The sequence below is a fragment of the Stenella coeruleoalba genome (genome assembly GCF_951394435.1).
Source record: "Stenella coeruleoalba genome assembly, chromosome: 10".
Classification (NCBI taxonomy): domain Eukaryota; kingdom Metazoa; phylum Chordata; class Mammalia; order Artiodactyla; family Delphinidae; genus Stenella; species Stenella coeruleoalba.
This window is the reverse complement of record NC_137156.1, coordinates 44,514,655-44,542,550: the sequence shown is the minus strand read 5'-3', so window position 1 is coordinate 44,542,550 and position 27,896 is coordinate 44,514,655. Positions and strand designations below refer to the sequence as shown.

At 38.1% G+C, this 27,896-nt stretch overlaps 1 protein-coding gene across 1 annotated transcript in view; it reads left to right on the top strand.

The window, feature by feature from the left end:
* Nucleotides 1–414: 414 nt before the first annotated feature.
* The window catches only part of COL21A1 (collagen type XXI alpha 1 chain), a 186,406-nt gene continuing 158,924 nt past the window's right edge, over nt 415–27,896 (top strand). Inside the window, exon 1 of the mRNA XM_079934955.1 lies at nt 415–766. The gene's annotated coding sequence lies outside the window, so the exon portion shown is untranslated. The remainder of the gene's footprint in view (nt 767–27,896) is intronic.

Here is a 27,896-nt window from a genome sequence, read left to right as displayed (position 1 = left end):
GGGAGGGGAGGGCGGCGGGTCTAAGCGCATGATTGTTAAAGAACTTTCTGGCTGCTCTGTGACCGATGGACTAAAAGGGGCAGAGCGCAGAGCATCCCCTTATCGGTCACCTTATTCCAGACCTTCCCTGTCACTCCTACGTCCTCGAAGGTAACTGCCTATTTGAACATGAACTTCCCCTCAGGTTTTCCGGCAGCTTAGGTCAAAGGCAGGTCCACCAGTCAGCTGCTGGGCGGACCAAGTGACTGACCCTAGAGTCCAGAGGCCGGGCAGGGGACCTCCTTGGATCCACGCAGGTGATGCTCTCAAGGTCCTGCCTCCCGTCGTCGCCCTCGTTCTTTCCATCTCTGGGTGGCCTTGACCTCTCCTCCTTCCCCGGAGTGCCTCAGCCCGCTTCTCCCCAGTCCTAGCGGGAGGAGAGCTAAGCTGACTTCTACCAGGGTTCCCTAGGAGCTTGCACTAAGGATCCAGATCCAAAACCCACCCTCTGGCCGCTGCCCTCGGAAAGGGGGCGGGTGGGGGCGCGAACCTTATCTCGGGCTCCGCCTCCAGGGGCCGGGAGTGTCCCTCGCGCGCTGCACCGGCCGCCGCGGGCAGACAGACTCCGGGCTCCGGGAGGGCTGCTGATCCGCTCTAGCCCAGGTCGTGTTCAGGCCGCGACCGTTCACTCCCGGGACACCCCGGGCCCACGCGGAGCGCGTAGCGGCTGCGACGGCACCCCTGACAAGGGACGCGCGCCAGGTAAGGTGGTACCTCCTCCTCCAGTGTCCTCGCCCGAATGACAAACAGGGGACTTCAGGCTGGCCCTCTCGCGGCTGAAGTTTCCAGTTTGCACTCCCGAGGGTGCAGTTTCTTCCCGTGCGCGCGGAGGCGGTGGGTGAGCTGCGAGGTAGAATCCGCGCCCAGGCTGGAGGCTGGGACGCAGGATTTGTCTGGCAAGGTTACTGGGTGGTCATATAATCTTGGGAGCCTGTCTGGGTTCTGATTTCTGTTTGGAGTGTTTGGCCTCTGGGAATGAATAATGCGCGGTGATTTACACCCCTAAGCTCAACCCCCTGGTCCTCGGTCGGTCTTTCTGGAAGGGGCTCTGTTGTCCACACGTGGGGCGCGAGCGCACGGGGCGGTGGGCTGCGCGGTGCCCCCGAGGCTCTTTGAGGCTGCTGCCCAGGAAGCTCACTCAGGGGAGCTTAAAAAAATCTGGTGCTGCGGCAGCACCCGGATCAATTAAATCAGAATCTCCAGGAGTGGGGCTCAAAACTTCCCAGGTGATTGCTAGGTGGAGTAGTTTGGGAACCAGTGAGTGACGGCCGTGGTTTTCCAAGGAAGGAATGGGAGGGTTTCTGGACAGCAGCGGCAGCGTCACCTGGGAACTTTTAGAAATGCAAAATCTGGGGCCCGCCAAGGAGGCCTAGACCTCCTGAATCTGAAACTATGGAGGTAGGGACCCAGCCCTTTGTTTTTTCTTGGACCGTGCAGGTGATGCTAGCACTTGCTCACTTTTGAGAACTCAGGGCTGGATCTCAGTGGAGGGAAGGGCAGACACCTTCGAATTCCCCTTCAGAGGGAGGAGGGAACAGATCCGTTTTCAGAAAATCTTGGGTATTCATCAGTAGGATTTTGCCCATATTAAAAAAAAAAAATACTGTGGACTTTGGAGGATCCTATAAAGGGCAGAGACTTAGCCATCATCTCGAGCAATTTTTTGTCATAGAGAACTTTTTCTTTTTTTTTTTTAGAGTTGAAGCCAAAGAAGAAATGTACCTAAGAATCTCCTGGCTGTAATAACATGAATGTTTGGCCCCTGATTCGATGCTCCCCATCACCCCTGTCATCAGTGCATGCTACAAGGCTCATATAAAGTATTTTTTAAAAAAGCAATTGGAGGTTTCAGGGATTCATGCCAATTCTCCAGAGTGAAAGAGAATTCAGCATTGCAGGTCTATGTACTCTCTGAGTGGCTCCTTTTTTTTCTTTTTTTTTTTTAAAGGATCTTTTTTTTTTTTTTTTTTAGATGTTGGGGGTAGGAGTTTATTAATTAATTTATTTATTTTTGCTGTGTTGGGTCTTCGTTTCTGTGCGAGGGCTTTCTCTAGTTGTGGCAAGCGGGGGCCACTCTTCATCGCGGTGCGCGGGCCTCTCACTATCGCGGCCTCTCTTGTTGCGGAGCAAAGGCTCCAGACGTGCAGGCTCAGTAGTTGTGGCTCACGGGCCTAGTTGTTCCGCGGCATGTGGGGTCTTCCCAGACCAGGGCTCGAACCTGTGTCCCCTGCATTAGCAGGCAGATTCTCAACCACTGTGCCACCAGGGAAGCCCTCCTTTTTTTTCTTTTAACAGAGATCTGAGATTTCAAAATTTTGGCGAAAAAAAATTCCAGCTCTTCCTAAGTCATTATTACAGAAATAGAATGACTTTGCAAATAGGCTTAAATGGATTCAAAAATCTGACGTTGGATAAAAAAGCTAGAATAGGCATGACTGTGGTCCTAGAACATGTGTGCTGGGTGAACACTGCTCAGTGTACAGAGACTTCCTGTGCAGAGAACATTTATTTTCCGTGCCAATTTGTAATGAGGTAGAGAGACCTTTAAGGGACAGGTCCTAAGCTTGTGTTTAGATGCTGGGGGGAAATATAGGTAGTGGTGAGGACTAGGAGCCTGGATCTGAGGCCCAAGCTGCAGGTTCAAGACCTACTCTTCTGCCTCTCTGTACTCTGGGGCAGTGGCATAACTCTGCGAGCCTCACTTTCCTCATCTGTAAAATGGGGACTGCAGTAGTACAATGCATACTTCATAATTCTCATGTTGTCAGAGTTAAAGGAAATAATGCTTCCAGCATAGTCAATGAAATATTTATTAGCTCAAAATATGCACACACACACACACACACACACACACTTAAAACAAAACAAAAACCTAATCCCCAAACACTTTGGAATGAAAACTGTGTTGATAACATGGTCGCATATTTTATCTACACATATTTACATACCAACCTCACCCTTAGAATTTACAGTTTTTCCTTCTTACTAGAATGTGAACATATGGATGTCCTCCAATTATCTTCCTAATTTTATTACATGTTTTATATAGAAATTTTTAGAAAAATATTTTTAGTAGATTATCTTCAAGTCAACAGCGCAGTTATGTATCTACTCATTGTCTGTGGTAAAGAATTTTACCATCTGGTGGAATTTATAATCTAGTCACATTCAGATATAAATAGTCTTAAAATCTGGCTCTCCAGAGTATCATTCCTTATAAAAGAAAATTCAAATGGTAGGCATGGCATGCTGTATCCCCCAAGAGAACCAGTTTAGAAGTACTATCTGGTGTTTCCTAGGTAATTAAGAGGGAGAAAGAAATGAAACCTTATTCAATTACATCGAGGTTTGTTCAAGATAATGTAAAAGAAAGCAAATTGAGGACACATCAAGGGCTAAACTGGCAAAAAGGATAGGTGAGGTAGTTCAAGTGTCCTTTTCCTCCTTAAATGCAATAATTTCAAAATGCTTCAAAACCACATACAGAAAAAGCAGTTTGATTGGAACTGATCTGGATGATCCTCTTAGGACCAAATAGTTCTAGTAAAAAAAAAATTATGGGTATTAATTCCAAAAAAGATGCCAAATGATTCTGTACTTTGAAATGAGTCTTGATTCACCTTTAATTTCAGTTATAAATTGAATATTAGATTTCGAACTTAGGGTGCCTTTTTAGGACTCATCTCCCATCTTTAAATGTAAGAGGTTGTACCCTTGCAGTTTCCAATCTTCTGTGACTTCTAGAAGACAAAACATAATGCAAGTTTCAGCATATAAACATCTTAGTAACTCCTCCATTCAGGAAATCAGGTCTTCATTAGGACACTTTTAAAATTACAATGTAATATTATTAAATTCAATATAATAAGAATGTAAGGTTATTAAATTAAATGTAATTACAATTTAATGTAAGTAGGGTTTTCTCTTAGGCTCACTATGTATTGAAATGAGGAGTGCCTCTGGGCATGAAAAGGGAAGATCAGAGGCACCTCTCTTGATGGAAAAAATGAAGGCGTGTGGAAGCCAGTATCCTGGATAATTTAACTGAAGAGCTGAGCATCTGTGATGTTGCAATTCAGCGACAAGATGTGGCGGCCCAGTGAGTGGTCAATTAGGAATGATCACTACTGCAATGCCCCACAATGATTTTGTGATTCTCCACTTGAAGCCACAAATCCTGGGGCAGAGATAATCAAAAACAAGTTAGCTAATTGCATTTATTTTTCATAATTTGGCTCACTTGGAAAGATCTTGATGGCTTTCATTTCAGTGCATTTATTTTGAGGGCCCCATTTGTTCCAAAGTTGATGGTTTTACCACTAAGGCCAATCTGGAAAGTCTTGTGAGTAAAAACAAATCACAGGAAAGGGCTATATGTTTTTATTTTGTATTTATTATCTTTGGATTATATTTCTCAGCATGCAGTAGTAATTCTTTAGTTTGATTCATTAGCATTCTTGTGGGAAACAAGTTGAAATATTTATTTCTGGCAAGTGATCCAGTCTCGCACAAAGAGAATTAGCCATGGAGGCTGAGTTCTCGAACTTTCTCCATCTCATGGTAAAGGACACTCACTCTCAATCCAAAATGCTAAGCCTTGAATCCTGACTCTGTCACTTACTAGTTGTTTGAACCCGGACAAGTTGCGTAACCTTTCCTTACTTCCGTTTCCTCATTAGTAAAATTGGGGTAATGGTACCTACATCAGTGGGATTATCATGAGGAGTCAATGAGTTAATGTCTCTAACGTTCTACCAACAGTGCCTGGCTCACAGTCAAAGCTTAATAGGAATTTGCTATTCTTTCACCTTGGACGTTAATAAATAGTTTAAGCTGAAACTCTCTTTTCTCTTTTCACCTCTGAAAATTGGATCCTGAAAAGGCAGTCCTAATTTACGTTATGTTCATTTGATGCTTTTTCTGTTTTAGCTAGTGGGAGAATTTGCTTCTGAATAAGTGAAGTCCTTCAAGTTTCTCAGAAAATCATACAAGCTTTTGAACAACATTCTAAAGCTTCCCAAATGCTGCTGCTGCTGGCTTGAGACCACACTTTGAGAATCACTGCTTCACTCCACAAGTTCCCAAACTGAACTGCACACTGGAATTACCTGAGATCAGTGTTCTAGCATGTTGATCCTCAAACTGATTAAAAAGTTAATCAGTTGGGTTAATTTATTGTGAAAGTAGTAATCATGTGCTTTGAAAAAGAGAGGCTGTGTAACAGTACACATTAACTGTATACATGGAATTCCCGTATACTGATAGAATTTTTAGGGATATTAGAATTTGTTTAATCTAAATGAGGAAACAGGGTCTTGGAGACCTCATTCTTGGCTAAGGGCTCAGGAATAGTCAGTGGTGGCACCAGATGACAACAGGTTTCCTGTGTTCTACTCTGTACATTTTTCATTCAACTACCTTGTCTTCTGAAAACAGGTAATGTGACAGAAGCACATAATCCAAGATAGGGTGTCCTGGGAATGCTACTCACCTACCTGTCTCCCTTGACCGAGTTTGATTTCAGGGTTATTAATTGAAAAGCTTTTCTAAATGAAAAACCACTGACACCAATATGGCCAACTTGTAAGAAAATAAACCTATAGCTATCAATTGTGAAAAGGATGATTTTTTTTCCACTAAGTTTACCATTTCTAAGGATTCAACTGAGTTTTACCTCTTTGCTGTTTCTTTAGCGTTTTGGCTTTTACTAATGAAAAACTCAGAGATATCTTTGAAAATTTCAGGAAACATTGAGAATTTTCTCAAGTCCAAGTTTGGTGACCTTCTGGGAATCCTGCCAGTTGCTTGTGTTTGATTCACTGTATAATTTTTGTTTTGACTTGTCTTGTTTTGATCTAGGTCAATATAGCCATGATTGCAGTGTTATGTTACCCGTTAACTGTTTGATTTTACAGTTATTGGTGTCAAGAAGAAAAGATTAAGGACCAACAATATTTTCTTTTTAAATTCAAAGTGAAAAGAAGTTCTAGTGAAGTTTGAGCTTTATAGGAAGTTCTTCTAAATATATTTTTCAGAAATTTAGTCTTTTAACTTTTTATTAGGTAACTTTTTATTAGGTAAATAAAAACAAACACTCGGAATATATGTCTTATATTTTTATGTTAACTTTCAAATCCACATGTGATTCAATGATTGAAACAACTTATTGAATTACATACTTTTAGAAATGGTAAACCTTGCTGTTTATGTATTTTTCTACTTTATTAGGAAGAGAGAGTTTGATTCTACCTCGAGGTCATGTCTAGGCACATACCAGTACCCAGAATTAGATAGAATGTTAAAGATAAGGCAGGGAGGAACATTCTTTGTAAGTGTTCAGCCAATTATCACATAGCGCTGAAGTGCCTACCCAGTGCTTGGCTATCCCAGGGGGATTCAGAGAAGTTGCTATGTTCGGTTTAGTAAGTCTATTAATAGCCAATTGGCAGTTTTCTTTTTTAAATGGAAAAATCCCTTTAATATATTATAAAAATAACATTTTGTACATATTTTTAAGTGAAAAAATGTATAAGGCAAAAATGGTTTTGATTTAAATTTAGAAAAATCAGCAAGCATGGCATGATGTGTCACTTTGTTTCTTCTCAAATCATTTTTGATTCCCATTTAACATAATGTCCTGAAGCAATCTTTAGAAAGGGTTGAATATGAATTAAAAAAAATCTCTTGAAATACAGTTGATTTATAATGTTGTGTTACTTTCAGTTGTACAGCACAGTGATTCAGTTATGTATATGTTCTTTTTTAGATTCTTTTCCATTATAGGTTATTACAAGATATTGAGTATAGTTTCCTGTGCTATACAGTAAATCCTTGTTTATTTTATATATAGTAGTGTGTATCTGTTAATCCCAAACTCCTAATTTATCCCTCCCCCCTTTTCCCCTTTGGTAGTCATAAGTTTGTTTTCTATGTCTGTAGGCCTATGTCTGTTTTGCAAAATAAGTTCACTTGTATCATTTTTTTTTAGATTTCACATATAAGTGATATCATATGATATTTGTCTTTTGCTGTCTTACTTCACTTAGTATGATAATCTCTAGGGCCATCCATGTTGCTGCAAATGGCATTATCACATTCTTTTTTATGGCTGAATAATACTCCATTGTGTATACACCACATCTTCTTTATCCATTGATACACGCACCCTAATGTTCAGAGTAGCACTATTTACAATAGCCAAGACATGGAAGCAACCTAAGTCTCCATCGGCAGATGAGTATGATTTGAATTTGTATCTTGGCAAGAAGTGGAGAGGTTATCCCAGAGAGAGGCACTGCAGAGAAGAGAAACACCCACGATCCTGAGAATGCAGGCAACTCCGTTACCTCCCTGTAGAAACTCCCCCTTTCCCTCGGGCAGTTTGCCTTTCCATCCTTTCACAGTTCCTTCGCTTTTCATTCCCTGTTCAAATCACTTGTTAAACAGCACCTCTGGACTAAGGTTTGAAATGAGAGAGAATAAAAGATGCACTGTGGGGGGCAGTGATGCCACAGTAACTGTCTTAGCTAGAATGGTCTAGGCATTTCCTACTTAGGTCCCTTTGGAATGAGGAGGGAGCGGAGGTGAAAAGTAAAGGTGGGATTCAGAGCTCTTGATGGAATGTGGAGGCACATGGAACGTTATTCAAACTCCTATATATTTAGTGGCAGCAAGCATGTCAGTGTGGAGTGTGAGCAAGGAAGTACCCACAACCTAAGTTATGTGTCATTTCTGTTCTACTGTATGAGTAACGGTATGGTAGAATAGTATTTATATATGAAGTACTAAATAAATAGACACCCTCATTATTTCCAAGAAGGCTATGGACCAGGAAATGGGAAACCTGGTTTCTCATTCCAGCCCACCACCAACTTACTAAGTTGGTAGCTTATCAGAAAAACCTGCAGTAAGAGAGAGCTGAGAAGGTGTGATTGTAAAGGCTTAGTCTTATTTCATTTTGCTGTTCACATATTTTTCTTTTTCTTGGTGAAAAGCACCATTTGAGACCATCATGGAACATGTAAAGAATAGCAGATTAGAGCATCTGTGCCCAGAGCTTAAATCAATGTGGAGTAGCATCCTTTAGGGAATTAGTCTCCTGAGAAATATAGCATTCATTCCTAAAATTCCTATAACAATGTTCTTGAATGTTCACTGAAGATGGACGTTACTGTGAATGAGAAATAATGAAATAACAGATCTTTTTATTTCAAGAAAATTGTATTTTCCTTTTCATGAGGCCTAAACAAATTTTTTTTGGCCTCCATATGGGAATTATGTTAAAAATATTCATTGGTCTTTTCAACACTTGAAAAAAAATTTCTGATTCTTTCTTAATTATGGGTTTTGTAAGGGGAATCATGTTTATATGAGTAATCAAATTATATTTTTGAGCTCAAAATTGCATGTTTCCCAAAATGTTAACAGTTGCATTTGGGAGGTAGCACGATAGATATTTTCTTTCCTGCTTTTCTTTGTTTTCTCTATTTTTTAATACATATGTATTACACTTATAATGCAAAGATAAATGCATAACTACACGCTTTGTAGAAGGAAACATATGAAATGGTAATTTTGAATTCCCATACAAATGAGAGAGAATGATGTTGCAGTGTGATTCATTTATGTTCTTATAATTCACAAAGTACATGTTGTGCCAGATGAACTTTGAAATACCAGACACACTAATAACAGTAAAATCTGGCTAAAATGACACAAGTAATTTTTCTTAAAATCAGAACATCACTTTATTACTCCTTGTGAATGCCAAAAGAATATTATGTACTCTAATACCTTAAAGCCATTGAAGATTATAGCTGAGATTGGGGTGGGCTTTATGTAGTTATGGCCCTGACACTTGGTACGTGTGTGACCTTGTGCATGGTTTTTAACCTTTTAAAGCTTAATTTGCCCATCTGTCAAGAGAGGCTCATAGGACCTTCTTCATACTGTGGTCAGGAGGAGTAAATGGAATAATGCACATGAACCCTTTAGTATAGTGCCTGGCAGGTAAAGGTCCTCAAATTTGCTCAAATTATTTATTATCATAAGTATTCTCCCTACTTCTAAGCTTGTTCACACGTGTGATTTGGATATCTACCTTGTGGAAAGTGGGTTGCTTCTTCAGATGATGCTATCCTCTGGGCAGCCTGGGTCATGGAGGAGAGGCAAATCCAGATTTTTACCCTTCTCCACTTGTGCTGGGAGATGCAGGGGAGGGTGTCTCCTGAAGCTAGCAGTGTGCTAGGGGCGATGACAGAGGCTTTGGAGAGCAACTCTTATGACTCTAAGTGCTGGAGTCTGGGAGTCTGGCACCCTTTGCCATATGGCATGGTCCCTGGTCACTGCGATTGATGTGGGAGGTTGAGGGTGTCCTCAGGTCTGTCTTGCAGCTGCAGGTGGTTTTTCATGAGCTCCTGGATTTTAGCAGTTGAAGAGGTCTCTTTGGTCAGGACCCTGGATTGTCCGTCTTAGGCTCTGGGAAAATCAGAAGATCGCTTTGTCTCCGGGCAGAGTTTCAGTACCCATTTCCCTCCTCAGCCAGGGGCCTTTGTGCAGCTGCAGCCCAGACTCTGGTACATCTGTATAGGATATACATTAATTCATCTGTCTGGCAAACAGCTTCTCCAGCTCTTTGTATAGATTAATCTAGATCCTAGGGATGCAGCAAAAATGAGACATGATCCCCATCCTCAAGGACTCACATTCTGTTTGTAAATTTCCCCATGACTGCTTGGTATGTCAGGGTTGGTTGTTATACCCCAGAGCTCCTAACCCTAGTCCAATGTTGCTCCCAGTAGAGTGCTTCAAGGGGGGTGAAGGGGTTGACTTCATATGTTAATTGCTCCCACACCCACTAATCTGAAGGTTTATTATTAGGGTCCCTGGTTGGATCTATGTTTTCCTCAAAACTGCGATGAGTTTTACATATATAACATGCATCAGTAAGTTTCTACAAAGTGTTTAGACTAGGCACATAGTCTACCAATCCAAAAACTAAACTAAGCAAAAGACCATGATGAACTGAATTGAATTGACTGAGGTTTGACAGAAGGAAGTTATGGAGATACTGGGAAAATCAGACTCGATTATTTTTAGACTACACATGTCAGAGTCCTGGAAAAAAGTGTAAATATTTTTGAGCTCTGATTCTTCTCAATTAGTTAATTAAATGAATGTCTGGCCAGTTACCAATATAGGATATTGAGAGCCATTTGTGCATCTGTGTTTCCTTAACTGTGCCTCGAAATAATTTTAATTTTTAGCTGGATAGTGTAATGTCACATCGGACACTTTTTGGCCAGCCCTATTACTTCATTAAATGCTAAGCTTGAGTAGGGCAATGATTTTGTGCATTTTAAATGTTTCTACGTTGTCTCGGATAAGGCTGCCAAGTTGAATTCCACATCTTCCTTCTAGTAACCTGCCATGTTTTAGATCTTTGGGCCTAAAGTAGTCTAAGTAAGACTAGTGAAGCAATTATGATTTCATATTTTCAAGCTTGATATGAATACTAATGACTTTAATTTAAAAATAAATGTGTGCACGCTTTCCTCTTTATCCCTTCTTCCAGTTTTTCCCCAAAGATGAGCACATATCATAAAGGTAGCTGCAAGAAGAAACTTTTTCGTTTTCCTTTCTTTCATCATTTTCATATTGCCAATCCTTAGGCAAGGCCAATCTACTTTACTCCAGACAGTGTCCTCAAGGAATCCGATTGTTACAGGACAGCAATCTTCCCAAAATTCAGTGAAGAGGAGACATAGTCCTGCTTCTCCAGAGTGTAAGACTTTGCTACTATTACTCTAGACTCTAGAGAATTTCAAATTTTGACTTTATTTTTCCTTCAAAATCTTTCTCCTGGGATTTCCACTTTCTCAGAGCTGTCTATTGATATATGCTAAGGCAAAAGGGAAGACGGTGTATTTTATTTTCCGCAAAAGCAGCGAGAATGGGTGTCAGTTTCTATAACCATTGTCTTCATTAGGGAGTTGGGAAGTTTTAAATGCAAAATAAGGAATTTTGATATATCAAGAGGGCAGAGGGGAAACAAGAACTCCCAAGGAAGCTGTTACTGTGTCTTTCATCCCATCACAAGGAGCTGTTGATAACTATAAAAACATTGATTTTGTGCTATATGGGAAAAAAGTGATGAGTCAGCAAGTTAAATTTCAGTGGCTCCCTGGGTACCGAGCAGACTGAGGTTGGCCATGGTCCCAGGTTGCTTATGATACGGTTGGGAAATGCACTATTTCAAATATAATTTTGGGCAGCAAATAAGACTCTGTAACTGAGCTCCAAATGGTCTAATAGTGGAGGTAGGCACCTTGGAAGACATGGTCTGTTTTTGTCATGATTTGCTTCATGGAGGATGTATGGCTTGAACCTGCTTTTGAAGTGTGGTTTAGTTTACACACACACCATAGTCAACCTAAATCATAGGGTTGGGAATTATCTTACAAGTAATTGTTGTTTATAATACAAATGTTGTTTATACCAATGATGCTTGATGTGTTAACCCCCCCATAACAAAACTGATGAGCACATGATCTCCAGTCTGGTCAGCCTTCCCTGGACACACTGAGTTTTGATTCTTTCTGGCCATTGGTTGCTGAGAAGAAAGGGTGTAGCCCTGTTCTTTTCTCACTGTAGCCCAAGCTAATTTTTGGCAGCCAGCTCACACTAACAACTTCAGTTTATCATTAGCTAAGGACTTTTTGTCTCTTCAGCTCTCCTGCTGTTTGGACAACAGATTCCTTTTAAGCATTCCACAATCCAGATTTTGGATCCCAGGATTTTTATGTGTTTCTTTTGAATTTTGTCTTATTGCCGTTGTCCCATTATTTATCCAGGTGAGATCTTATCCACAGGCTTTCATTCAGTCAGTTAGAGATCTTTCTCAGCTTTGCTTTGTCTAGAAATTTGATTTGCAGGTCATCATTTTCCTCGCTTGAATTGTGAATAACCAATAAACTGGACAGGGCGCATGCCAGAATTCTAAAACATCTCACTAGAAACCTCCTACATCTGCTGTTACTCTCCATGGGGGAGCCATTTGATAAGTTTTATATCCAAATTACATTTATGTGCTTTTACTTTTGAAATACCATTAAGTACGGTATTCTACAGGTCATACTGTACAGCACAGAGAACTCTACTCAGTATTCTGTAATAACATATATGGGAAAAGAATCTGAAAAGGAATGAGTATATGTATATATATAACTGAATCACTATGCTATACACCTGAAACTAACACAACATTGTAAATCAAATATACTCCAATAAAATTTTTAAAAAATTTAAAAAAAATGAAATGAAAAAAAAGTACAGGTCTGTTTGATGTGATTTATTCTTGGCACTTGACAAACATCGTGTAATGTTTAGGACTCATTCCTTTTGTAAGTTTTTGTAAGTGCATGCTCACAAACAGGAGTGAGGCTTAGAATATCTAGCAACCAGAAAAGCCAGGGCATCAGCCTCCCAGCTTGGGCACAGGGCAGTCAGAAAAGATGGCAGGGCAGCACTGCTTCCTGCCAGCTGACACTGTTTTAAACCCTCAGCCTTGGGGGTTTACCAGAGGCATATGTGCTCTTGACCTTCAGAGCTATTTCTTTTCTCCTCTCTTTAAGTTCCTGATGTTTATTACTCAGACCCTGAGCACTGGTTTATATTTCACAAATTAAGATGTGTTGTGAAAGAGGCTTAGAACTGAGAATGGGTATGGCTTGTTTAAGGAGCTTGATGGGAAGAGAGGGCTTAGAGTGGGGAGAGTAGGAAATGAGATATTTTGGTACGAGGGGCCTGGAGCCCTTCCATAGAAAGCGGTCACTGAAGCAGTGAGGGTGTCTTTGTTTCTGGGCAAGGGGCAGTGGCCAATTGGCTGAGCACAGATATGTTAATCACAGGCCAAAAAGAAAAAGTCCAGAAGAAGAAGGCCAATCAAGACAAGGGATATCTTTCAAGAGATCACTGAAGAAAAATTGCCAAGGGCACTGTAAAAGCATTGATTATCTCAAAGTAGAATAACTCTTGTGGAGGGTATGATCTTAAACAGAGGGAGATAAAGGAGCAGGGTATGGGGTGTGGGTGAGGGAAGCCATTCATTTGGGAGATAAGGAGATCATTGATATTCAGGTGAGAATTTCCATTGGTGATGAGGATATAAGCACAATTTTACTGACTTTTAGAAAAAAATGAATGATGAGCTTTTGAAGCTGTAAGACATGTATAATAATTGCTTGCAATGTATGGTCAGTGAAAAACAGTAGGGAAGAAGCTAGAAGAGGCAGATTTAAGCAGAGAAACATAACCTTTCTGCCTTTCTGGTTACCATTACAGTTTCATTGTTACAAAATATTCCTTCATTAAAGAGAATACTTAATATGTCAGTGTGAATGCACATTTCCCCCTTAAGTACCATACTGCACTTGGAAAACCTTTGTGGCTCTATTATTCAAATGCTAATTAATTTGCGGAATATCCTCCAAGTAAAAGTACAAAGATTTGTGTTCCTCCAATTTTAGAAATATTCAGTCCTGGCCATCTCTGAATCTGTGAAGGGGAAGGGATTTTGAATATAAAGAAGAAGGAGGGTAGGTATGAGGACGCACTGGAGGAGCTGTGGAAAATTTTCTGTGGGCCATTGTGAATTCCAAATATGACCTTCCAGATGGTTCTAGGCTATCATTGTACCTCACTTTAATACCTGAGCTACAAAGGGGAAAGAGGGGTGGGGAGAGGGATAAATCAGAGGTTGGGATTAACAGATACACACTACTATAAAAATAGATAACCAACAAAGACCTACTGTATAGCACAGAGAACTATACTCAATATTTTGTAATAACCTATAATGGAAGAGAATCTGAAGTTATCTATATCTATCTATATATCTCAATCTCTGTGTTGTATACCTGAAACTAACATGATACTGTAAATCAACTATACTTGATAACAAAATTAAAAAAAAAAACCTCAGTTAGAGAGCTCTTCTTCCGTAACATTTGCCTTGTGTTTATTTTATGGAGTTGGTATTCTTATTAAAAGAAATATGAGAGGGAAGAAGGTTTGTAACACATTATTCAGGTTATTGTCAACTCATTCACAGAGATGATACATTTAATAGGGGAGAGCAGAGTCTGGCATTAACTGTGGACTGGTTGGTGTGCATGTTGTGGTTCCAGGCTCCTCAAAAGTGTCTGCGTTGAGCTGTACAATATCAGTCAGTTCCCATGTAACCAGCATCCATTTCTCTTTCTGTCTGATGGCCTGAGGGTCTGAGAGTCTGAGGTTCATTTGGTTGGTGGATCTGTCAGTTGGGTTATCAATTTCACTGCCTCTTTATCTTTCTTTCTTTCTTTTTTTTTTCTTTTAGAAAAAGTATCTCTAGAAGTGTTTATTATTGTACTATTTGTAGAAGATATAGAAAATATCCTAAATGTTCAGTACTAGAGAGAAGATTAATATTTTCATTGATTATGCAACAGCATTAAAAATGATGTTTGACAGTAAACATGTCTTTAGATATAATAGGTAGGAAATAGTAAACAAATTAATATACAGAAATGTTCATGTCAAAATATTCAGAGAAAAATGGATACAGTTTTAGAACTTATTTCTTAGGAAATGGATCTTTTATAAATATGAAATATTCCTTTCTTGGCCCTGTTTAATACTTTTTTGCCTTCAATTCTATTTTACGTTGTGTACCTATTTAGTTTTATTAGCATTTGCCTAGTGAATTATTTTTCTGCCTCTTTATTGTCAACATTTTCTGTCACTGAATTTTAGGTGGGTTTCTTGTAAGAAACCCATATATATGTGGACTTAAAGAAAGCCCACAATCTGAAATATTTCTGAATTCTAAAGAGTCAAAAGTAACTCATTGAATTTTGTTATGATTGCTAATATGTTTGAACTCTTTTTCTTTATATTTTCCATGTTTAACATGCTTTCTTATTCTTTATTATGATTGTAACTCTTAGTTTTTCTGTCTTTGTTTGGAATTAATTTTACTTCATTTTCTTCCTCTACCAGTTATTTCTGGAAGTTATATTCTTATTTATATAATAGTGATTACTATTACATTTCTTTATATCAACTAAAACTTGTATTTTCCTACTAATAGCTGTTGGTATCTATCCCCCTCCCCCAAGATAACTTACTTGTTCTATTTACATGATTTTTATCACCTTCACTGCACTCCATCCCCCATTCCACAACCAGCTCCCAGTTTGAGGGCTTGTGTTTTATTTCCAGAATGTTATTAATATTTTTCTGGTAACGATTTTAGACTGAAGTTTATTTTGAAGGAATGGTTAGCAGAGGCCAGCAAATTTTGTTGATTTAAAAAATATTTCTATCCCACCATTAGCTCTTAGTTTTATCTTCTTGTAATTTTTTTTGAAGAGAGTGAATAGGCAGTAGAGTTTTGAAGAGTTCAAATGTTCAAAATCCAAAAATGAAAGTTTCTTTGGTTAAGTCCAAACCTATTTCCTTCAGGTACAGCAGAAACCAACACAACATTGAAAGAAACTGTATTCCAATAAACAAAACAAAAACCAAACAACAACAACAAAAACTATTTCCTTCAGAACTTTGAAGATTTTGATCCATTATCGTTTAGCTTCACTTTTGTGATAAGAAAGCTCTAGAAATCTGAATTTTGTTCCTTTTAGATATCTTCCCCATTCCTGCCCCCTACCACTCAGCCTTACAGAACCTCTTAGGATGTTTTGCTTTATCCTTTGAATTATGATTTTTCACCAATATTTGTATAAAAGGTCTTTTTCCTCCCCATTCAAGAAATTTGGTGCTTGTGAGACCCTCTCAATCTGAAGATTCAAATTTTATTTAGCTCCAAAAGCTTTTATTTTACCTTTTCTTCCATTATTTCTACTTATGTGTCATTGTATTTTTTTTTTTCCTTCTGAAAACTCTTTTTTAATATTTTGTAAGATCTGTGTCCTTTGCATTGCGGTCTGGTAGAATTCTTCAGCTTGGTTTTCCATCTAGCTACTTCCCTCTTCAATTATTTTCACATACATCTCTGAATATATTAATATTCATATTCAAATATTCTTACACATATCTCTAAATATATGAATGACATTTAAGCTAGTCTGTCTTCTTCAGACTGTTATTAACTCTTTCTATGGGTGTTAGTTACTACACCTGCTGAGTTTGTGGGCTTCCTCCACAGTGCTGGTTTTTATTGTTCACATCTTTGTGTTTGCAGTTTTGTGTTTACTACCGTACAGGTTTTTTTTTTTTTCTGTTTATTGTAGCTTACTGCTAATGACTGTGGGTTGGGCAACATACTGGTGCCATGTCATCTGGACATGGCTATTTTCTGTTCCTCCTGGGTTTGTTCGTGGCACACCTAACTGAGACCGGTTCTGCCCATCCAATCCAAGAGCCCAGAATCATGGCTTCCCAGGGATCCAAAGGAAGAGAGCTGCATAATGTCCAAGAGGCCATGTTCTTCCTCATCTGCACAAATCACTTCCTCAGTCTGAGAGGTATCCATCTCTGTCAGGGTGTTCTTCCTCCTCTTGCTCTGAGAATCCTTTTTCTTCCAGCTCTGAGCAACACTGTTCCTCTGACCTCCCCAGCAGTATAGGCAATGGGGTTCTGAAAGGGTCGCATCCAGTGTTACTCTGACAATATTTTAAAGTACCTGTAATTGTGGAAAGGAACAAAAGTCATTTTGGCACCTGCTTTATTACTTCCTCTCTGAAGTGAACATTCTGGACCAAGCAATATCTGGATAGCCATAATTGCTCCTTGGGCTCTTGGGTGATATGGCTTTAGGGATATCATTTGCAATTTCTCGTGAACAGCATTTGGATGCTATAAAAAAAGAAGAACATCTCCTTATGAACAATGTCTGACATATTGTAATTCTGAGTCTGCACTTGGCACTTGCTAGAGAAATGTCAGTTTTCCAGCAAGAACAAAGTCCAGTGCAGCTGTTTCTGCTTTCACCATGGAATTTGGAAGCCTGTATAAGAGATTTTAACCAACCAGTTTGGGAGTGAACAATGAGGTATGAGATTTTCCCACCTTATGAGTTTCTTGCATTGTAGATGGCAAATTTGATAGTAATGATACTATCTTGAGTTCGGGTATTATGATACCTTTTAGAGCTCCTTTCTGCAAGAATTTTTTATAAGTATTTAATGACAATGTCACTTCCTATAATTCATCACACATAACGTCACACACACACTCGTCTCACATAACAGGGATTTAAAGATATCTTTTTAAACATTGCACACTGTTCTCGTTTGCCAAGGTGTGGACCAAAATATTTACAAAGTAGAAAGTTTTCTAGTTCTCTTGGGTTGGTTTTTCCCTAGGAAAGTTTCATATTTACTCAGTTTGAGGTACAGTATTGTCACTTTCCAGAATACCAGGCATAGTTTTATTAAACCATAAGAATAAAACACATTTCGATGTCCAATTGCACATCCTCCACCCACACCCCCCACTCTCTGCCATTTAAGAATATCCGGACTAGTTCTCTCTGCCATCCCAGTTGGCAGAAAATCAAAATTCGACTGTGGTATTTGTTTGCTAACATTTGTGTGTGTGTGTGTGTGTGTGTGTGTGTGTGTGTTGAGGAGAACAATGTAAAATAGTTTAAGAAATGCCACATTTTAGGATTCAAAACCCTACTGCAAGCATTCAGTTGGATTTGTGTAGTACTTGTCATTTGTTTAAAAGGACGACCATTTTCACGGGATTATTTTTTGGTCTGATAACTTAGCAATAACAAAAAAAAAGCTTTCATGGAGAGAGAATGATCAGTGACATTGTGCATATCTTCGGAGCTCTTTAAATGTAATAGAAATAGGTATGCTAATTTTGATTACAAAATACTAACTTAGAGAAAATTCAGAGTATATTTGATCTAGTAGATTCAGTTTGGAATAATGGAAAGAAATAACTTTTTGGAGGGATTTGTTTTAAGAAGCTAATTGTTAACCTTGTATTTAATGGAATAAATAATTCGATAAATCATTTAAGAGAACAGAACTGTGGGTAATTTGAAATGGAAGAGATCCTCCAGCTCACTCCTCTCTTCCCCTCTGTTTTGATAGAGGAGATACTGAAGTCCAGCCAGCCTTGTTTTCTTTCCCAGATTCCTATGGTGTCTTCGTGGCCTTGCTGGGTCTGGGATGCAGATGGTCCAGCTGCCAGTACAATCCCTTTTTCCCCACACCTAGCTGAATAAGGCCAGGAAGGAACTGAATATTGTTGACTCATCACTTTTAAACAAGTTATTGTTATTGAAATCAATATAATGCTTCTTTAATTGGCAAATGCAGATGTTCCTCATTTTCCATGCCAGAACTTCCTTTTATATGGTAAAAAATTGCACACTAGTGTATTTTTGAGGATGGGCTTTTCATTTTCCATTCTTTTAATGCAGTTAATCATGTTTTATTTGGTTCTCTTGAATGTCAGGATGGTAGATTGTTCACGTTGGCTCTTTTCTTTCCTCAGGAAACATCTCTGGCATACCTAGTGAGGTAGTGGAGCCATCTGGGAGGTAAAAGAAGATTGTACTGCATGAGATATTTATTTGTTATTCTTGGCTGTTTAGCAGTCATTTCCCCCATAGAAACAAAAGGCTGGCTTTTGGACTGGCAGGGCTGTGAAGGGTACATAGGAAAAGAGCATGACAGTGTATTTGGGGAAAAGGGTAAGGACACACTGAAATTTGTTGAAATTCTTGCATTTAAATAAGCACTTACAAACATTTCACATGGAAGATAGAAAGTAAGAATTAAGATGAATTCATTTTGGAAAGGAGAAATTTGAAACCAAATAGATAAATACTTCATTTCCCTCATAAACAAACACATAGAATGTGCATATTTCACATTTGTATTTTCTTAGTTGAAGATAAAAAGTAGAATATTGGAAATTTGGAATATTAAGTCTGTGACAAGGAGTGAGATGCAGTAGTTATTTTGCAGTTTTGAAATATGTGCTCTGCCCTTAAACATCAAAACGTAAGTAAGCCTGATAAAAATCATACATGACAATAAGGTAATAGCAATGCAAAGTAAAATAATTTTTATTACCATTCATCTTGGTCAAGGGTGCCATTTAAATTAATATAAGAATTGTATATATTCCTCACCAATATAATTAAGCTCTGTAGAATTAAGGAAAATCTTTTGAAGCTTGAAATTTTTTATTTTAGGAGAAATAAAAAGTCATGGAATTCTTAAACCTTGGAAGGTGCTAAAAATATGTCACTTCATGATGGCATTTCTTTTTAAAAAATTTTATTGAAGTATAGTTGATGTACAATGTTGTGTTAGTTCTGCTGTATAGAAAAGTGATTCAGTTATACATATATATACATTCTTTTTAATATTCTTTTCCATTATGGTTTATCACAGGATATTGAATATAGTTCCCTGTGCTATAAGGTAGGACCTTGTTGTTTATCCATCCTATATATAATAGTTTGCATCTGCTAATCCCAAACTCCCAATCCTTTCCTCCCCCACCCTTTATGGTATTTCTTAATTGATTTATTATTGAGAGAACATTATATTAAAGAAAGAGTAAAACTTGGACTCAGTTCTTTGAGATTGATACTATAGATGTAATACCATGTTTCCCTCAGTCTTCCATGGTAGTCATAGAACACTGGATTAAAAGAGCCCAGTGTGGATATTATTTTGTTTCTATGTCTCTGGCTTAGTTGGGGCTCTGTAGAACAATGACTTTAAAACTTTTTTTTACAGGACCCATAGGAAGGTATTTTATATTGTGGCACATCTGTATTATTTGATAGATGTATACCAAATGTTTCATGATAAATATCTACCTTTTCTACATGTATGATGTTCTGATATTTTCTCTTCCATTCATTCTATTAAGAAAACACTGGTAATGACCCACTAAATTGTTTTCACAATTGACTGATGGATCATGGTTTGCAGTTTGAATAACTGCTGTAAAAGTCCTCCATAATTTTTTTTGGGGGGGATGATGAATTTGTAGTTATATGTGATTATTATTAACTTTGTTTGCCAAATATATTTTGGGTACATGATCGGTTGACATCTCCTGACCCCATGTTAGTTCTGGTCAATGAGTTCAGTGGAAATGAACATATGTTTCTGGACTGGAACATTTAATTGCTGGTTCGAGACCCCCCCAGAGCTCTTTATCTCTGTCATGGAAAATGGCCATGCTCCTTAGAATGGGTCTGAAAGTGAGTAATGTGGATTAGAGCCTGTAGCCAGCCCCCAGTGGACATAAAATATGAGTAAAAAATAAACCTTTGTTGTTAAAAGGCACTACAGTTTTTGGATATATTTGCTATTCAGTGTAGCTTAACCTTTCCTGTTCAGTAGATGATAATTCAATTACGTGTTGTGCCGGTGGGAAAGAACCTCCATTTGAAATATTAACTTTGCCTAAAAACACATAGAAGTTTAAAAATAAGTTAATTATTTCTGATTTTAAAACAATATATGTTCTTTATAGAAAAATTGGGAAACCATAATAAAAAATTACATATTCATGATGCTACTACCTGGAAAACAATTTTGACATTTTTATGAAAGCTATATATATATATATGTACATATTTACAAAATTAGCTTACTATGTAGTTTTGTTTTTTTCTTACTTTTTTTTATGTCATTAAATATTCTTGGAATACACAAATATCATGCCTCTGTATATATGTATATCCATCCTATAGATGAACCAGGGTTTATTAAGTTATTCTTATACAGTTAGACATTTTAGTTTGGTTTAATAGAGTTTCAATGTACTAAAATCTCAGCCCTGGGCACCCAACAGCAAATAGTAAGCCAGGGTAGGACCCGCACCCGCTAATGCTGCTTTGCGTCAATTGCATCTTCTCATAACCCCACTCCTGGCACATAGTGGGTCTACATATTAGCTGTCAAGTAAACAGTTCCATATGTATGTACCTCATATGAAGTTTATACTTAATTTTCTAAAAATTAAGAAGCTTTTTATTTCCTCTCCTCCATCTCCCAGCAAACAATTAATTTGGTTCTGCTTCTGAGTTCATTCGCTTAGGAAAGGACCAGAGGCTGGGTAATTCTCATTTCTCCCCTCCACACCGACATGATCCTGCACATGGCCTATCTCAACTCCTGAATTTCTCTCAACTCCAGTCCCACTCCATGTCCTGCCTCAGGTCCTCCTGACCACAGAGGCCTTTCTGTTTTCTTGTACATCATTCTCTCTTTTGCTGCTACAGTGAAATTTCTAAAATGTGAACCAGACTATGTCTACTGAAAATCTCTCTGTAGAATCCCAGAAAGAGCTTTAAAGACAAAATCCATTGCTCTTCCCTTGATTTAAAAGGGCTTTCATGGATTGTTTCTTGAGGACCCTCTCCATCACTGTTATTCATTGCCCTCACTGCCTGCTGTGGACTGCATTGTGTCTTCTCCAAATTCACATGTTAAAGCCCTCACCTGTATTTGGAGGTAGGGCCACTAAGGAGAGAATTTAGGTTAAATGAGGACATAAGGGTGAGATCATAGGATTTGTGTTCTTAAATGAAGAGACACCAGAGGGTTGGTACCCCACCACCCAACACACACACAGCCAGCAAGATGGCAGCCCACCTACAGAGGGGTCTCAACGGAACCCACCATGCTGGCACCTCATCTCGGACCTCCAGCCTCCAGAACTGTGAGGGAATGTGTCTGTTGTTCAAGCCCCCCAGTCTCTGGAATTTTGTAATAGCAGCAGAGCTGATGAAAACACTGCCCCTCATTTCCTACAAGTACTTCACTCCAGAAATCTTAACTCTAGGAAAGCTGTTTCACTGAGCGCATCCTGCTCTTTAATCGTTTTCCAGGCATAATCAGGTACCATCTTCCTCTCCTCCTAAGGTTACCTACAAATCCCTGGTTCTCCTTCAAGTCAGAGGTCAGACTTTACCTCCTCCTGGAAGGCTTTCCCATATCCCCTCCCAGGTGGAGTTAGGTCTTCATTTCTCTGAGCTCCCCTGGTACCTTACCTATACCTCCATTAACATCTCTCCTCTTCTATGGCAACTGCATAGTTGACGTCTTTCCACTGAACCCTACGTTTTTAAAAAATTTTATTGAAGTACAGTTGATTTACAATGTGTTAATTTTGGCTGTACAGCAAAGTGACTCAGTTATACCATATATATGTACATTCTTTTTCATATTTCTTTTCCATTATGGTTTATCGCAGGATATTGAATATAGTTCCCTATGCTATACAGTAGAACCTTGTTGTTTATCCATTCTATGTATGAGAGTTTGTATCTGCTAATCCCAAGTTCCCAGTGCATCTCTCCCTCCCCTCCCCTCCTCCCCCTTGGCATCCACAAGTCTGCTCTCTACATCTGTCGTCTGTTTCTGTTTCGTAGATATGTTCATTTGTGTCGTATTTTAGATTCCACATATAAGTGATATCACATAGTATTTGTCTTTCTCTTTCTGATTTACTTTTTGCTTAGTGTGATAAACTCTAGGTCCATCCATGTTGCTGCAAATGGCATTATTTCATTCTTTTTTATGGCTGAGTAGTATTTTGTTTTATATATGTACCACATCTTCTTTATCCATTCATCTGTTGTTGGACATTTAGGTTGTTTCCATATCTTGGCTGTTGTGAATAATGCTGCTATGAACATAGGGGTGCATGTATCTTTTTGAATTATAGTTTTATCTGGCTATGTGCCCAGGAGTGGGATTGCTGGATCATATGGCAACTCTATTTTTAGTTTTTTGAGGAACCTCCATACTGTTTTCCATAGTGACTGCACCAATATACATTCCCACCAACAATGTAGGAGGTGAACCCTACATTTTTAAAGGCCATTAATTATGCTTTTCCATCTTTGTATCCCCAATGCTTAGGATTGAATGCCCCATTGCCTGAAATGGGGTGGCCATAAATATTGTTGAATGAATAGATGAATAATAGTGGTAAAAGAGTTATTCATGTATTAACTTTTATCTTCTGAAGATTTTTTTCCATCTCTCTTACAATCCAAACAACCAGACTTCATGTGTTCTCCTTATCAAAACCAGCTGTCAAGACAGGATTTAAAATTCATTTATACTGAAGTATAAATAACTGATTAACAGTTTATGTCTCCCAAGGGAATTTCCATTTTAACAAGAATAGAACTCTTAATCTACAAAAATAAATCTTTCTTGGTGGAATTTCAAGCTTAACAAGCATATGGGATTGGTTTTAATTGGAGCTGGGGGTGGGGCTTAAGAAGTTCTCTCTGCTCAAAATTCAGACCTTAAATGTGAGACCAGACCTATCACCTGCTGGCTCACGGAGGAGCTGGCATGTCAGATTACGCAGCAAATTCACTTTTGTTTCTATTGCTCAGCATGGATAGGATGAACAGCACATCTGGTAAACGTTTGCACATGAAATGTGTATCTGCCAAGCATTGTGGTTTCCTGATACATCCCCGTGGCTCTGAGTCAAGGTCACGAAACCAGCGTCGCAGAGTTTTGGTGATCTGGAACTGCATTCTGCTTTTAGTTATTGAGAAATTTGCTCCCTTAGTTTCTTTGAAGACCCTCCATGTCGCCATTATAGGCTTGGAAAAGCCTTTGGGTGATTCAGAGCCCATTCAACTGTTTGAAGCCATCCCACAGGGATGAGAATCTTGTCTCCTTAAAAAAAAAATCTCTCCAGAAAATGTTTCTCAATTTTTCTCAATGACCCATTTTCATGTCTGATCTCTCATCAAATTTTCATTCTCTAAGAAAGAGTGGATATATGTATATGTATAACTGATTCACTTTGCTGTACAGCAGAAAGTAACACAACATTGTAAATCAACTATACTCCAATAAAATTTTTAAAAAAGTTTCATTCTCAATACTAGCTTAAATCTTGCCTAATTTAGCTTTGACACCTTGTTCTGTACTTCATGAATGTGAAGAGCATCTGATTTTCATATAAACTGCAATAGTAGAGATACCAAGCAGTAAATTATTCCATAAAAGCAAAGCAAACCAAAGAACACCATCACAAAAACAATTCAAGCTAAATTAAGTTAGGAAAATGGGGTTTTCTGAATACAATGTGACTCAAAGCAGACCTGCTAGTTAGCAAGTCTGCTGGTTAGACTGGAACGCTAACATTTTGGTGTTGTTTATATTCTCAACATCCCCAATGAATTCTGTCCTGAAAAGCCAGATAACATCAAAATAATTGAGGAACTGGTTTATTTTATATTGCTTTAATTCAGAAAGCAGTTAAAACATTTCATAGTAGTTATCTTTTCTCCTCCAGGATTATGAAGGAGAAGGACAAATACTTCTCTCTTGAAAAGTGGAATCATTTAGTAGATGCATCCATATAAATTCAAGGATGAGGGAAATTTGGTAGGAAGTTACCTTTCACTAGTTTCTAGAAAGAAATAATATAACATTACAATTATTCCAGGTGAGGGAATCAAAGTGACTGATCTTGGTGTAGACTTGACTGAAGCTACCCAGTTGGGTATTCTGCTATGCTTGATTGTTTCAGTATTTTTCTATTTGGTGAGTGAATTAACAATTGGTAACTTTTTGGATGTTGGGTTTGAAAAGTACAAGTCAAGACATATGGATTCTTTAAACAATTCTGTTTAGTATTTGTATTATATAAACAATTCTGTTTAGTATTTGTACTCTGTCTATTCTTGGGAAGAGTATTTAAAATATGACAGAAAAAAGCACAAAATAGCAGGCATAATACTGATGCTAACTTGTATAAGTATATACCCCTTGAAAAATATAAGATGTTCTGTTAAATGATTAATGTATTTGAATATTAAAAGCCATGAATATATTTAAAATTTTCAAAATTTTGCCTGTGATTCATATTGGTGATCCCTTCTTGCCATCTGAAGTCCTTTTTTTAAAAAAGGTCTTTTTGTGCTGAGTCTTGACCAGATTCTTGTATAATGTAGTTGATTTTCTTTTCATTAAGTACCTGAAAACAGTACCTCCTTTGGCCAGGAAAAAGCTGAAAATTCTTCCAACTGGCAACTTGAGGCAGCCAAGTGCCAGGGCTCTGTGGTCAGAGTAGGTTTTGGTTGCTCACATTCTACCAATTACTGTAGGTTCTCTCTGTACTTGAGCAGAGAACGTAGCTACTTAAAGCCTTCCAGTTTCCTTACTTGATGAACCAGTAGCAACAACTGAAAGTGAAGCTCTGTAAAGGGTTTCTGAAACTTTGAGTCATTGTCTCACTCAACGGCAGGTGTTCTGAACCAATAGTGATCAGTTGACCCAGTGGTGAGATAGTTTCTCATCAGCTCAGGGTTTCAAAATGATTTAAAGAAATGGTCATTTAGTACAGAGGAAGTTGTTTGCTTGAAATAGCAGCTTTATTGTAACTTGCATAATGTTAAAGGAAAATGGAATCTTTTAAGGGTTTTCTGGGGGGAAAATTTAAATTGTGGCTTCGAAGGAGTCAGTGGTGTTTAAACAAATTTAGTGGTTAGAATGATCATTTTTGGAGTTTTGAGGAAAAAAAATCCTGGAGGGTTAGGATTTTGTCTTTTTTTCTCTGTTTATTGACTTCAGTAGTTGTGTTATGCTATAATTTACGTTGCATGGTGTCTTACTCAAGAGCCTGCTATCCTCCATCATTGTCAGTTCTGAGAGAGTTAGGAAAAGTGGTTGGCGTGATTTGGTTCACTAGTCGTGATGTTTAAAGCAATACTTTTTGTTAAATACATTTATTTAAATAATGGAGTTACATAGAATGGGATACTAGCTATAACATTTCAGCATAGTTGTCCAAATGAAATCTATCAATAATATGTCATTATTTTCATCAAATGGCTCATCCTGATGTGTTTTCTCCAGTAAAGGACTCGGTAAAATAGAGCAGTGTTAGGAAAACAATAGCCCATAGTGTCAACTGTTTTTATTGTGTCAAATCTGCTGATTTTTAGAAACAATCCTAATTTTGAGTATTAAATATGATTTTTTTGTTTATGTCTACCATGTTCCAAAGAGATTGAGACTTGTTAAGTACCAGTCACTTATTGAAATAAAGTGTGTAGATATCAGAATGAAAAATATTAAAATAGTCAGTATATTTTGTTTTAATTGTGCCTAAAAGTGTAGACTGTAATGTATACCTTTGCTAAAGAAAATTGTAAATCTACATAATAAATAATGGAGTTCAGTTAGACACAGTAATTTGGCCTCTTTAACCAATAATTATTGTGTGTCTACTTTGCTTACATCAAAAATTGTGAAGAGTCTGAGATTTTACCCTACATGCAATCTAAGAAGTTAGTCTGCCATAGTTTCAGATTGGCAGACTGGAGACTCTTGGGTCAGAGATAAAGGACTTTATTATTTACAACACAGCAGACAGTATGAGCTTCATATTTGCATTGGTTCCTCTTGGTCCCCTGAGTCCCATGAGAGCAATGTGGAGGGACCCAGGTAGATGCTGCTTACACAGTGGTTTATGCCACAGCTGAGGAACTCTGAGCTTAAGAAATACTTTTAATAAAAAGGATGCTAGAAAACTTGCCCAACATTTGTACTGGAGGAAGAAATCATCTTTACTAAACCAGTCAGGAAACAAACCCCTCATCTCAGGAGGGAGGTACTATCTATCACCCAAGGCTATTTGAGATATTCCCAGCATCCTTGGAAATAGTCTGGACAAAAGCTGATTCAAGAGGCATAGAAACACCATGCAGAATTGTCTTTCAGTGCTTTACAGTTAAAAATTAAAATTCAAAATTTTAATATATATCAATTAATTTAGTTCTGATCAGGTGGAAATGTTTTTGGTGATTGTCCAGAGGAACCATGGTGCATTTTGTTACTCTGGCATTGGCTAATGATATCATATTCCTGAGTATCTTTGATTTAAAGGTAGTTTACCATGAATACATTATGCAACTATAGTTTTACACTGATTAAAAATGTTATAGAGTTTTTGAAATTAGAATTATTCCTTTACCTGTGAAAATCAATGTAATAACTGTACCAGAAACCATTTACTGGTGGCCTCCAGAAAATTTTACTGCACTTTGTTCGCCAACATATACAGAAAATGACATAAACCTAGTACCTAAATTCCTAGAAGAATTTCATATAATTTTATATTAAAATTTAATGATTTAGTTTCTTGGAAAAGCAAATAAACCAGTATTTCTGCAAAGCATGTTATAGAATAAAGACTACTGCCTATCACATCCAAATAAAGCATGAATAAAAATATAAAATAAGAAATTACAGGCCTTTTCCTTCATATTGCCTTCATGGAGGACACATACGCTTCAGTGGAAAGCGAAAGATAAAATCAAGAGTATAGAAGAAAACATGTTACTGTCCTCCCTTCCACTGTGTTACTGTCACCGTCAGCCTTTCTTCAAATGAACACAACTAATACATGGATTGATTATCATGGAAAGTAATATTGGTAGGACTACTGTTTATGCCAGAGATGACTGGCCACACCATAGCTTAGCTAGGGATTGCAACAGTTTTTTTATTCTGAATAGACCAAGGATATATCTTTCCTCAATATGTACCTTTGCAGCATTTAATGAAATATAAAGGACTTCCCTGGTGGTCCAGTGGTTAAGACTCTGCGCTTCCACTGCAGGGGGCACGGGTTCAATCCCTGGTTGGGGAAGTTCCACATGCCATGCAGTGTGGCAAAAAAACAAAACAAAGACAGCTCTCAAAAATAAATTGTAAAAAATAAAAAAGTAATAAATAAATAATAAAAATATGAGCCACTCACGTGGGATCTCTTTGGTATGAGAACAAAAATGCAAAGGATGGAAAAAGGAAAGGACATAGAAT